This window comes from Opisthocomus hoazin, chromosome 16 (assembly GCF_030867145.1).
Source record: "Opisthocomus hoazin isolate bOpiHoa1 chromosome 16, bOpiHoa1.hap1, whole genome shotgun sequence".
NCBI lineage: Eukaryota > Metazoa > Chordata > Aves > Opisthocomiformes > Opisthocomidae > Opisthocomus > Opisthocomus hoazin.
In genome coordinates this window covers 14,158,656-14,173,723 of record NC_134429.1, presented here as the reverse complement: position 1 = coordinate 14,173,723, position 15,068 = coordinate 14,158,656, and the positions used below count along the sequence as shown (strand labels likewise).

General features: G+C 50.4%; 1 protein-coding gene across 1 annotated transcript in view; it reads right to left on the bottom strand.

Annotated features, from left to right (window-relative positions):
* Positions 1 to 15,068, bottom strand: part of KAZN (kazrin, periplakin interacting protein) — a 239,543-nt gene that overhangs the window by 104,997 nt on the left and 119,478 nt on the right. The window lies entirely within an intron of this gene.

Below are 15,068 nucleotides of genomic sequence, written 5' to 3'. Positions count from 1 at the left end.
TTGAATTTTCATGACCCTCTAGATACTTTAGCCTGGCAAAGTATCACCAGCAAGATCGCTGTCCTAAATTGGGCGGGAGGCAGGAATAAGCGTTTGTACCCATCCGTCCCAACGATGGCAAAAAATACCGTCCGCAAAACCAGTGGAAGGAACAGCCCTTTCCTCCCTCCCCAGCACACAGAACTAGAAATGGGGTCTGCAGGACAGAGCACGTGGGAAGAATCAGCGAGAGCACCCTGGAAAGGAAGACGCTAGAGAGAAATGTAATTTTTTACTATAGTATTTGTGAAGTAAGTAAAGATGATATCTGGAGCGTGGTTGAGGCCTCTCAATCCTAAAATGAAGGCAGAAATGGAGAGCTCCATGGAGTAAAGACGAGGGGATTTATCCACAAAATTCCCGCAGGTGTTTTGGGGACCGTACAGCACAATCTAGATGAGAGGGAAACTTCATTTATTCCTACGAGCCCAGCCAAGGCAAAGTGTTCTGCAGAGCAAGCGTGCTCTGTGTAAGGGTCATTGTCCGCCCTTGTTTCGTCGGCAAACCTGGTTTCAGGATTGCCCCGCTGAAAAAACAGCAAATGAGTGTGGCTGGGGAAGGTAGAACAAGAAAACTAGCTTTTTTTTTTTTTTCTTCTTTTTTTTTCCAAAGCAGGGTGGCCTAATCCTATATTGCATAAGATTACAAAAGCACAATTACATTCCCCACTAAACTGTGAACGCTCTAAAAGTATACATAGATAAACTTTCAGCATTGAGAAGGCAACTGAAAAACTGGAGCGTTATTCAGACATATACACATTACAGGATTTACAGTCCTGCTTTAAGGCCTTGAATCTGTTCGTTGATTCTACGCGTTTAGGGCTTGGAGCACGCTGGTGTCCACCTCCCTAACTGTCCGTCATGCAGACTGGCTGGAGTCATCTACTCTGTGAAAAAGCACACTTTTTCAGGACTGATAAGAGATACCTTTATATTGGATAATTCACAGGTACATTATTTCTTTGGTCAGGTAGGAAAATACTGCAGAACTGGCTTCATGGAAAGGGAACCTGAGGCGCCGATGGGCTGACGCTGGGTGTGAAGGGCTGCCGTGACCCAGCGGGAGAGGGCACCTCCTGCAACCCACAGAACGTAGCAAGCCTTTCCAGTTAGATAGGGAACAACTCCTTCACCTCTTGCCTGAGAAATGGCAGCGTCACTGGTGCTCTCATGCAGTGCCGCACCGGGGAGGAGTGCGAATCCTCGGGCGCTGGGCATCTTCTGCAGTGCTCCGACACGAATGGGGCAGGGGGGCAGAAATTCGGGCTGAAAAGCAGGGAATGCAGAGCTGCAAGCACAGAGGCACGGCTGCCTGTGCCTTCTTGACTCCAAATGGATCAGCATATTTTCTACTTTCGTGCAGCCTACAAAACCAAAAGATGGTAACCAGCCTCCCCAATTTTTAGGTACCGCACTGGCACACACGTTTTGTCTCAACGGGAGTTTTTGATGAAATCTGCTGGAGGTTGATTTACCCTAACGTGACACCCAGCCACGGAGGGGCAGGGGACATGCTGCTTCTAATAAAGGCCATTTAGCTTCTGACAGATTACTTAAATATTAAAAAGCAAGCCAAAAAAACCCCACACCAAACACACAAGCACAATAAAGTATCTTAGTATAAAATCAATACCGAGGTGATTAGCAGCTTTTGAAAAATTCTGGCTCCAAGTCAGTTCAGGGCAGAGATCAAACGGAGGAGCTGTCAACTCACTCGGGTATTTTACTTTGCTTCTGATATACGACAGTTCAAATCATCCAAAATGTTTCCCATTATTCACGCATTTTCTCCTTTTTCCCCGGGGGAGCACCATGCAGCCAGGCACCCATCCCAGCCACCTCCCAGTCCGCAGCATCACCTCCCGCCGAGTGCTCCCCATCCGCAGGACAGCCCGTGGCCGCGGGAATCCCCAGGCTCCCAGGGCTTGCTTCTCGGTTCTACTCTTTGAGGGAAAACCAGAGGCGAGACTGGCCAGCCGTGAGCCGCCGCTGCTGGACCCGGACCCAGGTCCCTCCGGCTGATTCCCGGCTGCCACCGGGAGCAATCTGCGGTCCCAGATGGATAGCCCTGGTCATCAGCCAGCACGCCAAGAGGACCTCAGTCCTCTATTAGAGAGAAGGATTGAAGCATTATCTAGCCCTTCAGCTAACTCAGGTGAGACTTATTAATATTAACATTATTGATATTAACAGCTTTTCCTGAAAGCGGGGAAGTTTTCCCTAAGCGTGGTGCACCAGAGAAGAGGGATTTGCCTTCAGACGAAGCCTTGGTGGAGCAAGAGGGGCCCAAGGGAAAGCTGATGTTCTCATCGGAGAGGGAACGCTACGGGTGGCCTCAGAGAAAGCCAGGGCTGATACGTAGGACTGTCCAAAAAATATAAGGATGCAAAATGCTAAATAAATAATAATTTTTAAAAAGCACAGCTGGATGGATTCCTTAGAAAAATCTAAACATGTTGTTAAGCTCCAGTGCATGCAGAGGGCTCTGTGGGTACCAGCACGTCTGTCACCCCCCAGGTCTTCAAGACAAGACTCCAATCACCAAGCTGGCAGGACAGTTAGCAGAGGCATTTGAAGAAGGTGATACATATAAAGCCTATTGATGGCAATTAAACAGAGCAGGACGACTGCCAAGCTCTTGTGTTTGCTCACTGTCAGTAGGTTTTATGGATATGGAGATATATATCTACAGAGCTATTCAAGTGCATTTAATTTTTCCAGTGCCCACGTACTGTAGCTTGTACGAGGGTAATATGTTTATCCTATAAATTTAGTGACTTCATAACGCAGTACTTGGCTCCAGGGCAGTTCCTGTATTATTAACTTCCTTCCAGTGCATATAGAAAAATACCACCGCTCCCCATCGAAAGCCCTGGGATGAAGGTTTGTCGGGCGCTGAGCGCAGTTTGCCACCCCGCCAGAGGCCCGGGGGTGGACGCTAAGCTTGGACAAACCTGGGCCCTCAGGCCTGACGGGGAAGGTGTGAGCTGATGGGGGGGAGGTCCAGCGCTGGGAGGTGGGGAGCTCACTCTGTTACGGCACAAGGGACAAGGGGGACCCCCGCTCCCCCAGGGTACCTTTTGTACCATCCATGTTTGTGTTCCCGGACTAAAGGTTAGGCCAGCCCTGCAGGGAGAGGGGTGATGCTCCACCCCGCACGCCCCTCGTATCCAGAAGCTCCGGACAAGCACCAGAAATGACTCAGGACTGTTTGGTTGATTTTCTTGCCTTCTGGTGACATCCCATTAAAACTAACGGTTCCTAATCTCCGCCGGACCAACTGGTCTCAAGATAAAGATCTGCCTCATTTGCAGTAACATAATTAGCAATTACCCTAATTTCACTTACATTAGATTACTTTTTTTTCCTAAAATAAACATTATCTTTTCTGACAAAAAAAAAAAAAAAATAAAGCAGTCCGGGTCTACTTCAGACTATTTTATAGAAGCTGCAGCATCATTATCCTGTTCTCAGATACAATGTCTAGACACTTTCAATGAAAATATTCATTATTGCTAATTTGCATCTCTTTCAATTCTAGAATGGAAATCAAGCGAAGATGTCAAAGCAGTGCTACCTCTGCCTCAGGCAACGAGCAGGCACGGTGACCCCCAAGTCCTTCCAAACGTGAGCGCAGCCTGGGTGAAGAGAAAGCACCTCCAGCACCCTCGTAACCGAGGGCTGCGCTAGATGAAAGGTGAGCAAAGAAAACCAGAGGAAAATAACGGTGTAAGAATCCGGATCTGACATCTGCGGCTTTAAAGAGAGCGGAAAAAGCGGGGAGCTCGGCAGCAAGCCACAGAAACAGCACAGAAACCGCTCGGATGCGTTTAGTTTCGAGAGGACGCTGAGCCAGAGCAGGTTATAAAGGGGGTTTATAAGGAGATTTGCTTCTGCCCCCCCCCCCATTTCAGCAGGAGAGGAGGCTCTTCCGTCCCTTAGGCTTATCGGAAAAAACCCAGCCTTGAACTGCAAGATGTGTTGACATACAGATGTTAATCAGGATGCTGATAACTCACATGGGTTTAGCAGAGACTTTTCCCGAAGAGAAACTACACTTTAAATGTACTCCTCACTTGCCAGTAACAAAACTTTCCATTAGTCCAAGGGAGTATCTATTATATCTCAGAAATACACGCTTCACTGAGCTTGGAGAGTAAAGCTAAAATAATCTTTTTATCGCAAATAGGGATGAATACTTAAAAATAATAAGAAGTTGGTGAATATTCATTTAAACTCCTAAGCAAATTTGCCCTTGTCGTATTTGCATCTCTCTTGTGTTCTCTTTCTGTGCAAAGGAGTTTTATTAGCATGAACATTCACAGAAAGTGAATTTGAAGCCTGAATACCCATGGGAAATGAATTTTACATTCGCTTGCTGTGTGCAGTCACCCAAGAAACTTGATCATAATTGTTTATTATACTTAAATATTTATATTGTGGAAGCACTTGTTAGATAAAAAGGTTGAGCTGCTCTGGTGCTGGGCGCTGTACAAACACTGTCCCAGGGTTACAGAAATTACCTCCAGCCCCAGCAAACCCAGATGGGGCCGTGTGACAAGTTCGACGGAGTCACACGTCTGAGAGGTGAGACGGGGTGGAGGGCTGAAAGATGAAAATGCTTCTGCAGTTTTCCAAGAAATACGGAGAAAGTTGCAGCGTATCCACTACGACCTCGCACGGGGTGTGTTCATACGGGATATTTGAAATAGAGTCGGGGATTTAAAGTCCATCAGAAACATCCTCCTAGGAGCTTTTTTACTGCCTGAAGTTCATTGCCATGGACTCCGGCTTTTAGTCGGGAGCTCAGATTTCAGCGCTCGCAACGCCTTTAGAGTTTACAATGGATCCTTACATTTTCCATTCCCCTTCCCTGCTCCCCATTTGCATCCAGAAACGCTCCAGCGAGCAGCCCCCGCTGCTGCACACAATGCTCCTGCCTCCCCCAGCAGATTCCGGGCCGGCGGCGGTGGCTCCGGAGCAGGGACCACAGCCCTGGTCACCAGACCAGTCAACACCTTCCCATCCCTCTCAGCCAGCGGCAGGAGCTTGCTGTGCAGGGCAGCTCCCAGCTCACCTCTGTGCTCCAAAGCTGCCTCCAAGGGTTTTTTGGGGAGAGATGGGTGGCACTTTCTGCAACGGGGGACCCCGGTTTTGCTCGGCCACACCATACCCTACAAACCATCCGTGCCCCGCAGACCTCGCAGCAAGGCGCAGGCTGGCTTGAGCCAGCGCTGACTGCGCACTGCACTTTGGAGATGATTTTGCTGCAAGCTACCAGATAAATTGCATTTTTCTGGGGGGTGGAAGGAGGCAGGGGACGGTTTCCAGCCTGTTCTCCCAACCCTCGGGCGCAGCAGGGCTGCGGTCATCTCCCGGCTACCTTCCACCCGAGCGAGCAAGCGTGGTGACGCAGGGATCGGCCGCTCAGCCGTGCTGGGAACAGAGCGAGGGGCTTGCCACATCCCGGCGCTCCGGCCGGGTCCGGCATCCAGAGCAGCTCCCTGCGAAAGCCTGCCGACAGCATTGCTGCACTCCGAGTCCACGGAGGAAGGGGAGGGCGCATGGCGAGACACCAGTCTTCGCTGAATTATTTTTTCTCTGTTGCCTGCCTTGGTCTAGAACACAGCGAGGGAGCGGATTTTTTTAATGATTCCAGAGGAATAACCACAAGGTCAAATACCTTCTGAAAGTGGGCCTGGGCTCCACACATCGCACCGGCTGACCGGCGCACCCGCAAATTCCCGACTATTAAGGGCCGATGAACAAAAAAAAAACCCTGAAATTGAAGCTCAAGTTACAGTAATAAGGATGCACAAGAGAGAAAATTGCATTAGGACATGCGCTGCCTTCTGCATTCCCTTAAAACTGGATTCACTGCTGGAGGAGGGGATTCAGAGCCGCCCCTCGGAGCAGTGTCAGGTCTCCATCAGCTCTCCCAGCCCTTACAGGACTCTGTCTTTTAATTATGGCCCACCGCAGTCCGATTAGAGCTGCCTTGGTCAATTTGCATTTGCAACACACCGCGGTGCAACAGTTCCCTGCTCCTCCATAGAAATAGCCGGTGTTATTGGCAACGTAATTACATGCCGCCAATAATTATCAGAAACTGAAATGGCCCCAATGTTGCTTGCAAGCAAATTGGATACGGTATTCATGGTGTTTCCTTCAAACGCAGGCCGCCAAGGTGACGCTGGTATCGAAGTGGGAAGCTGCAATTAGGTGAATGTGAGAAGCAGCAGAGGAACCTGATGAGACAAAGCAAGAGAAACTGGCACTGGGGACCCTGTTGCTGAAAATTGGGCTTCATCACTGGACAGAGCATCCTCACAGCGAGAGCAAGAACGGGACCCCCTCTGCCCAGAGAGCTCCAGGGCTGGGGGCCACACGCAGCGCTGCCATACCACACACCTCTGTTCACATCTTCTTTTGTCAAGCAAATTTAGGGCAGATTTAGTTTAGATATTAGGAGGAAATTCTTCACCATGAAGGTGGTGAGGCCCTGGCACAGGCTGCCCAGAGAAGCTGTGGCTGCCCCCTCCCTGGAAGGGTTCAAGGCCAGGTTGGATGGGGCTCTGAGCAACCTGGGCTGGTGGAAGATGTCCCTGCCCATGGCAGGGGGGTTGGAACCAGATGAGCTTTCAGGTCCCTTCCAACCTAAACCATTCTATGGTTCTAAACACATAAATAAAAAAGAGAAGCTAAACACCATAAGCAGGGTGCCTCTGCTGCCCTAGCCAGACAGCGTGGCTCAGTCCTCTCTGCTTTCCACCGTCGTGGCAGAAGATGCCACACATCACGGGAGCGAGATGGAAGATACCAGGGAAAGGAGATGAAGGCCATCAGCTCAGCACATGGTGCAACTCCACAGCAGCCGCTGTAAGAAAAGTTAAGTATCAAATGGGCTAAAACCACAGGACACTATTCTGTTGGTTGCAAAGGAAGCCAAAGTTGTCTTCCACGGCTTGAAGTGGTTAACTGTACGGCTTCTTTAAGCGAGAGAATTAATGACACCGAACTTCCCAACAACAACAAAAAATTAAAGGCACCCCAAAGAATGTTCTCTTAATTGTAGCAGCCTGGTACATTAAAGCTGCTGTACAAAAATTCATTTACAATTCAGCTATTAAACTGCAAACCATTACCACTGCTTTTATGGCTTTATATTCCTCTAACAAATTTATTATGTAATTACTCTGTGCAACAGCATCGTTTCTAGCCAGCGAAGTTGAAATAAGGCACCTATTTCAAAATCCTAACAATTCTGCATTTTCCAGATGTAATTTATACAAAAAAAACAGGACAAACATGACGGTGCAGTTTTCTGACCGGGACTCTGAGACATCTGAGTCCGGACCCGGAGTCTTGACGGTTACCTGGCTTTAGTCATGTTTAGAAAATACCCAAATTTTGGGGCCCAGACCCCGAGCAGGAGCAGCAGCAGCAGGGGCTGTTGCACGTGCTGTTCTGAGCCGGAATGGGCAAAACCGGGCGATACAGATGGGCTAGAAGCACTCAGCTCTGACACCCGCCATTTATTTCCGTAGGAAACGCGATTGCTTTGCCGGCCTCGGGACTTGCTCCAGCGGCTCTCGGCAGCGGCGCAGCTGGGGCTCAGGGAGCTGGCGCGTTCCCACCTGCCGGGGGGCTCAGCCAAGCCCCGGCCAATCCACGGCTCACAAAATAAAACATTATAACATAAAATAAGAAAAGGAAAATTTGAAAAGCTTTTTCTGCCTCTCGTTTTCCACCTCTGCAAAATAAATCTGTAAATAAATAAATACATTCCTGGGTGCCATTAGAAAAACAGCATAAAGGGACATTAAGCAGGCCACGCATTTCCCGGGCAGAATGACTGGATTATTGTTGGGAGATGCAAATAAATTCACATCATGTGCCTTTTTTTTTTTTTCCCTTTTTCTTTTTGTACCATCCTCATCAAAAGGAGAAGATGGTGTTGGTATCCAGCTCAGGAATCTCTAGAGCAGATTAAAGAACCAATTATGCTGGATTTGGGGAAGCTGCCTACTGTCCAGCCTGTACCCATCGTGCTTTATACAACCCCAGATTAAACACTCGGTAGCTCGAGCTCGCAGCCCCTGCAACCTCGCTCCCCCAGCAAGACCACCACATCATGCCGGTCACCAGCACGCACATGGCCATGCCACGACCACGAAACCATCTTCTTGGAAGCAATTCCCTTATCTCGTGGTGTTTTCTTCTGTCCAGATCTACCTGCAGATACTTCTCACCCCCTTCTCGTTCCCTGCGAGGAACTTACCGGAGGCACGCGCCCTTAGGGACGCACCGAAACAGGCACCATGGTGCTTTGCCGAGCTGGCTGCTGGGGATTTAAATCAAACTCGAAAGAAAAGGGAGGTACATGAACAAGACCCCATTTTTTTTATAATTATCCTTGTCCTTGATAATAGTAATATTCTAATTATGATTATCCTAGCAGGTTTTGTTTATTTGTTTTGAAAAGGGGGGTCTTTGGGGGTCCCGAGGGCTGTAAACACAAAGAGAAGGCAAAGAAGAGGCTCTTGCAAACTGAGCGAGATCCTCAGCCCGCCGCACCCCACCGCTGCTGCAAGTCGAGGGGAGACCGATGGGGTGGCCCTGCTGCGGGCTCCCAGCGACTCCCCGCAGCCTCGCGGACCCGATCAGCACAGCGAACCCGTTTAGTTATGCAGGAGGCATCTCCCTCGGCTCGCACACGGTGAATCGCTCCCCGGAAGGGCTGAAAGGCACCAACCTCCCGCGATTCACGGCGCCGGAGCCGCTCGCCTGCTGCTGCCAGCGCTAACAAGGTCTGACTTTGTAGGATTATTTAATAATTGTTCAAAATGTTTGCTGTGGGTACAATGACATAATCACCGAGGCCCAACTCGACGCGGTTACACAAGCACAGCATCCCCCTCTCCCCAGTAATCACGAAATCCCTGCAAAGAGTCGGGGGGAATGAGCTGACAAACCAGGATGATTTATTCTGCTGAGCCCGGTGCCTGCCAACACGGCTCAGTCTGGCGTGGGACAGACTCACTGGGAGCAACCAGGCTGGGATTTGCAATGAGGAGGAGGAGTTGAAGTGAATTAGACACCCAAATCTCGCCGCATTCAGCAGGAACTGGGTATTCAGGCAGCCCGGATTAGCTTCCTTCCCAGGCTTGTCCGTTAGCTCCAGTGCCACTAATCGGTGTGGGTGACCAACAGATTTCCATCAAGAGTGTGGGGAGGAGGGGTTAAGTTATAAAGGAGTTTTCAGGTAAAGTTAATGAGCAATAAAACATGTAAGAAGAAAGACAGGAGCAGAAAAAAACGCTTAAATTACCCACGAAAAAAGAAATTGGTTTTTTTGCATACCACAAGAAAACACACCAAACCAAAAAAAAACCCTTAACACATGCTTTGCTCAAGCTGTCCTGAATTTTCCCTAAGTACAGATAATTTTCTTAACCCCCTGTACCTGTGCCACTGAACTCGGGCAGCAGATACCTCCAAGCTTCAGCATCCGCCTGTGCCAGCTGGGTCAATGAGACCCGCGGTACCCAGGGCTTCCCGGCAGGTAGAAGTCGGCCCATCAGCATTTTCAAAACGATCTCGAATCACTGCAGAGATGGGAGCAGCCAGACTGCAAGGGGAGCCTGCCACCTGGGTTTCTGCTCCTTGCTTTTTCTTCTCTGTTCCTTTAGAACAGACCTTTATTATAACTAGGAGCAAGACTTTAATGGAAAGAAGCTATTAAAAAAAACCTATTTGGATTTTAGATTTTTTTTTCTTTGATTGACAAACTGATGTGCCCGGTGGCTTGTTCAATTCAACGTCACTGGGTTCTGAAGCAGGGCGGTGGGACTTCCCAAAGGAAAAGCCCCCAGCCGAATGCATTTTGCCGGCAGCTGTCAGTCACTGAGGGATAAGACCTTCACATGCAGACGCGTGCCTGACCCGTCGCCCTGCTACGCCGCGTTCCCAGCTCCGCCGGGCATCGCCGGGAGGAATTCAGCAAAATTTTGCAAAATGCTCAGGCACTGCATTGATGGAAACTGTGCAAAAGCCCACGACAAACCCACCTGCCTTGCTCAGCGATGCTGTCGCGCCAGTCGGGGTACGAAACACCTTCCCAAAGGCTGCGTAAAAAGCCCTTCGCGGCGGTGCCGGGGGCTGGCTGGCGGCAGAAGCAGCGCGGTAAGGCGGAAGGCGCCCTTTTTAACGGTCTGCATAACGAGATCAGGATGCACAGGCGTCCACCAGAGCGGATGCGAAAACAATTAATGGTGATTTCCCTGCCCCGCACAAGACAGCCAAACGGGGAAGGACAGCAACGGCGCAAGGATGGGGACTGGGTACACAAAGCGTGTTAACAGTGAGAACGTGCATCCCTGCTCCCTATGGGCACCCAGACCTTCACCACAGATGAGGAGCTACTGGAGAGAGTCCAGCGGAGGGCTACAAGGACGAGGAGGGGACTGGAGCATCTCTCCTGCGAGGAGAGGCTGAGGGAGCTGGGCTTGTTCAGCCTGGAGAAGAGAAGGCTGAGAGGGGACCTTCGAAATGCCTCTAAATATCTGCAGGGTGGGGGTCAGGAGGACGGGGCCAGACTCTTTCCAGTGGTGCCCAGCGACAGGACAAGGGGCAACGGGCACAAACTGAAGCAGAGGAAGCTCCAGCTGAACCCGAGGAAGAACTTCTTCCCTCTGAGGGTGATGGAGCCCTGGCCCCGGCTGCCCAGGGAGGCTGTGGAGTCTCCTTCTCTGGAGAGATTCCAGCCCCACCTGGCCGCGGTGCTGTGCAGCCTGCTCTGGGTGACCCTGCTTGGGCAGGGGGTTGGGCTGGGTGACCCACAGAGGGCCCTGCCAACCCCGAACATTCTGTGATTCTGTGAAAAAACGTACTGGTTGAGTGCATCCCCTCCAGCTGGGCTGGCCGGTTCGCAAGGCTCGGGGGGTGAGGGCAGGCAGTGCTTCAGCCATTATCAGGGTGCTGAGCCCCCCATACCCCTGTTGGAAGGCACCCGGTCCCCACGTGTGCCCTGGGAAGCCACCCCTGCCACGGAGCTGGCGGTTGCTATGGTGATTGTGGATTTTCTTAAAACTCCTGCAAAAAGGAGACCGAAGGCCTAAGAAAGCACAGGAGCCGCAGCCCCTTTGCAGGGAGGTTTCGGGGCCGTGTACGGACGCTGCATGACACCCTGAGCCATGATATCACCTCCGGCTCAGCGAGTCGTTCCCTTCAAACAGACCGCGGTCGCTGTTTTTGTACCCTGGCCAGCATCACTGATGAGGTCCTTTCTGGCTCGTCAGCTGGACGGATGCCTGTCCTAGTCCAGCAATTTGATTTATTTCAGAAGTCTCCAAGGGTTATCTAAAGACACAGCTCCTCCCTCAACAGACAAACTGGGTTTTAATTGGAGCCCTTCTGGCAGGCAATGAACCTTCTTCCTTCATCGATATATTTTTTAAAATGCGGGGAGAAGTCACAGGACTGACAGACGGAGGAGCAAAGCCACCCGAAAATCCAAATTACAGCCCAGCACGCGGCAGAGCAGCCCCGACCCCTCACACTCTGCTCGCAGCAATACCTGCTGCGGTGGGACGCGGAGCTAGCATCCCAGTCTGGAACTGGGTTAAACCAGTAGCCTGAAGCACAAGCGCTCTCCTCCGCAAGTACCCAAATTCAGCTTTGCCCTTTGATATTTTAAAATAGTGTTTTGTCCCTCCCCAGCCCCCGGGAGCTGGCATAAATCAATAACCCCATCGATTTTAACAGCGGAATTATGTGGCACCCCAATCTGGAGGCGCAGCTCCCCAGTGATTTGTATGCATGCAAGCAGAACATTTCCTAGACGGCTTTAACTTAAGTGGCTGGCAAAATCCTGTGGCAATATTTAGTTAGGATAAGAAACATATAGGAAGCCAGCTTTTGGAGCCATCTCCCAGTAACTTGTGTTGCCATGGTGACTCCTGTTTATGTTGATATCCAGCCCCAGTGTTTCCATCAGATTTTGCTTCACGGAACAGCTGTTCCAAGTCATTTCACCAAGACAGATGATCCTGATAAGGAGCAGAAGTTTCCATTCTACACAAATGCACATTTATTTAATAAAATCCAAATAATTCAAACCCGGAAAAGATCTGTGTTTCAAAAAATTGATTATCAGTGCAGCTGCCTGACGGAAAGAGGCTGAAAGTGGCCACCACATAGCTGCTGCCTAATAAGAGGGTGATAAAAACATCACAGAAAACAAATAAAACAAGTCTGAAAACGCTTGTAGCTTTATTAAATTGGGCCATGATCTTTCTATCCTTGGGCTTTATGCACAAGCGTTCTGCCTAAAAATGACCTCCTGCTGATTCTGATGGAGCCATCAATAGGGGGGGGGGGGGGCTGCTGGCTGCCCCAGCCTCCTGCCTGCTTCCATCCCTTCGCACCGTCCCAGCCCTCCGAAAAGCTGCTGAAAGCAGCCAGAGGAGCCGAGCACAGGCTAACCCGGGCTTTCGGATCTAATAATCCACATTCCTCACATATCCCGTCACAGTAACTTTTATATGATAGCCCCATTTCCATTTCAACTTAAATACTGATTTTTTTTTTTCCCTTAAATAGGATGGCTCATGTTTAACTTCTTGGAACAACATTTGAGGCTTATTTTAGCCTCTTGATGAATGTAGTCACAGGCCAAAAATTCACAATATGAGCTCCCTGGTTGGATCTAGGCTTGGAGCAAACCTCCACAGAGGCTCTGTGGGATCAGCAGCTTTCCCTGGGCTGAGCTTGTACTAACAAAAGGAGGCCGATGCTGCAGTCGCCTCTGACATTTTATGCCTTTGTTTCTTCCCTGGAAAGATCAGAGGGTCGGAGACATCCCGGCAATGCCAGGAGGCTCTGGAGGTGCCGGCACATCTGGAGACTGCACCTCCTCACAGCGCCGAGTGGGCATTAGGCTGCTGGCTGCCTCCCCCCCTGTGCTGGGTCATGTCACAGGCAGAGGTGGGTCCTTAGCCCCGGTGGAACAAAAACAAACAAACAAACAAAATCTGGTTTTTGATACAGAGCTGGAGCTAAGCACCCTGCTTCTCTCGCAGGAGATCTGGGCTTGAACTGGGCTTGAACTGGGCCACCCACTTCCCCACTGCAACATTAGGAAAGCTGTAAGGAAACCGGGACAACCCAGAGCAGAGCATCAGGAACGACGGGAGGTCTGAAAGAATGAAACTGTGCTATAGGAAAAACAAAAAAATAACCCCACTATTACCCTGCCTCTAGGCTCCTTGCGTCTGCCTTCCCACCGTCCCATCCCCAACGGGGAGCTGCCTAAGCAGCCCCACGGCCGCTCCGCGCATTTGCCCCCGGAGAGCGGCGGGTTTGCAGGAGGGAAGACCCGCTTTCACAGCCTGATTTTTCACTCCTGCAGTCTGGAGGTTTTTTTCTTTAAAATTTCTCTCTGCTTGCACAGGCCCTGGCCGAAATCCTAACAGGGATCAACAATTCATTCAAGCAACACGGGCACCACGGCAGCAGCAGTCGGCTGCTGGGAGTGGAGGGCATCCTGCTCCCCCGGCACTTGTTGCCATAGATAGCTGGAGTGCACAGGCATTGGCATGGACTACGGCGTCGCTTATCATTTTAATCACTTCTAAATCCTGGCTCATCACATTGCAGAACTCAAAACCTGAGGAAATGATTTTCATTGTTAGCCTCCTTCTTCTTGATTTGAGAACTTCCTGCAAGTAATTGAAATTCCTGCTCAGCAAACGCCTTATCTACCGCCTTGTTTAGTCAAATTAAGAGAGATGGGACTTGACTCCAGTTTAGATTTGCTAAATATTTTTCCGTGCCTTCAGAAACATTTATTACATTTTGCATTGCTCAGACTGCTTCAACCTCCTGCCGGCTGCAGAAACACTGAATTATTTCAATCAGAAACACGGATCGCGTTGAAAGTAACTGCAACATGGCACGCCAGGAAACCGGGTCTCGCAGACGCCTTCCGAACAAAGATTCAAGCTTTCCTCTTCCCTCTTTGCAACTATCAACCAAACTCTAAAAATAAAGTCAGATACACAAAATTATTCTGCCATTGGGGCCTGAAAATGTTTCAGCTGAGCATCTGTCAGTGCTCCCGTGACGCATCGCAGTTCCCCAGGTTCTCTATCTCCACTTTCCAGATTTGCGCCAGGCTGAAACCTGGCACGCACCCTGCAGACGACTCTGTAGCAGTTTGCTTCGCAGCAGCCTCTTCGCATTCCTGGAAGCCAGGCAGCGCGGGGAGGCTGCATTTCTTACTCTGCCAGGCCCGGTGATGCAGACACCTGCAGCTCCCACGGATTTCAGCTGAAGCTAGAGTTACCTCCAGCACTTCCCAAAAATCAGGCCATACGCCCTGCCAGTTTTGTTCGAGCATCATTCCTCCCCTGAAGCATTAGGGATGCCAAGTCTGCTCTGTGCTGAAGCCAGCACAGCTCCTCCTGATTTCCAGGAGGGTAATGGAGGGCAAGACAGGGGTAACGCCTGAATGTAACTACTTTTTCCCCTATGGAAGGCTTCGGCACAGCCTGAGATGCCTTTTACAGCTCCTTCTGCATCCAGCCTGATACCCAAAGACATCAGACCCTGCTCCTTCGCTCTGCTCCTGCCACTCACGCCGACTGCTCTCCTCCCTACACGAGCCCTGGCTTAGCGCCCTTGGAATATCTCCCTTTATCCCCAATTCTGGAGAAAGCATTGGGTGAAAGGAATGGAAATATCCTGCACTTCCCAGACTCGCCTCCTGCTATCCTTGGCAAGGGGATCCCGAGGGCCGCAAGGACATCGCTGCCGTGGCCTCTGCCACTGCTGGGGTCCATCTCAGCAAGCCCCACACCAAGTATTTAATCACAGCCGCCTTCTCCAGCACCGCAGCCAACGGTAATCAAAATCCTCCCAACAGTTGCTGCAGCCCCAGGGAAGAACACTTCATTTATTTGTTTCTTCCTCTTGGAGAACAGAAATATTTAAAAGCTAAGCTAGCAAGGACTAGGCATGAGCATG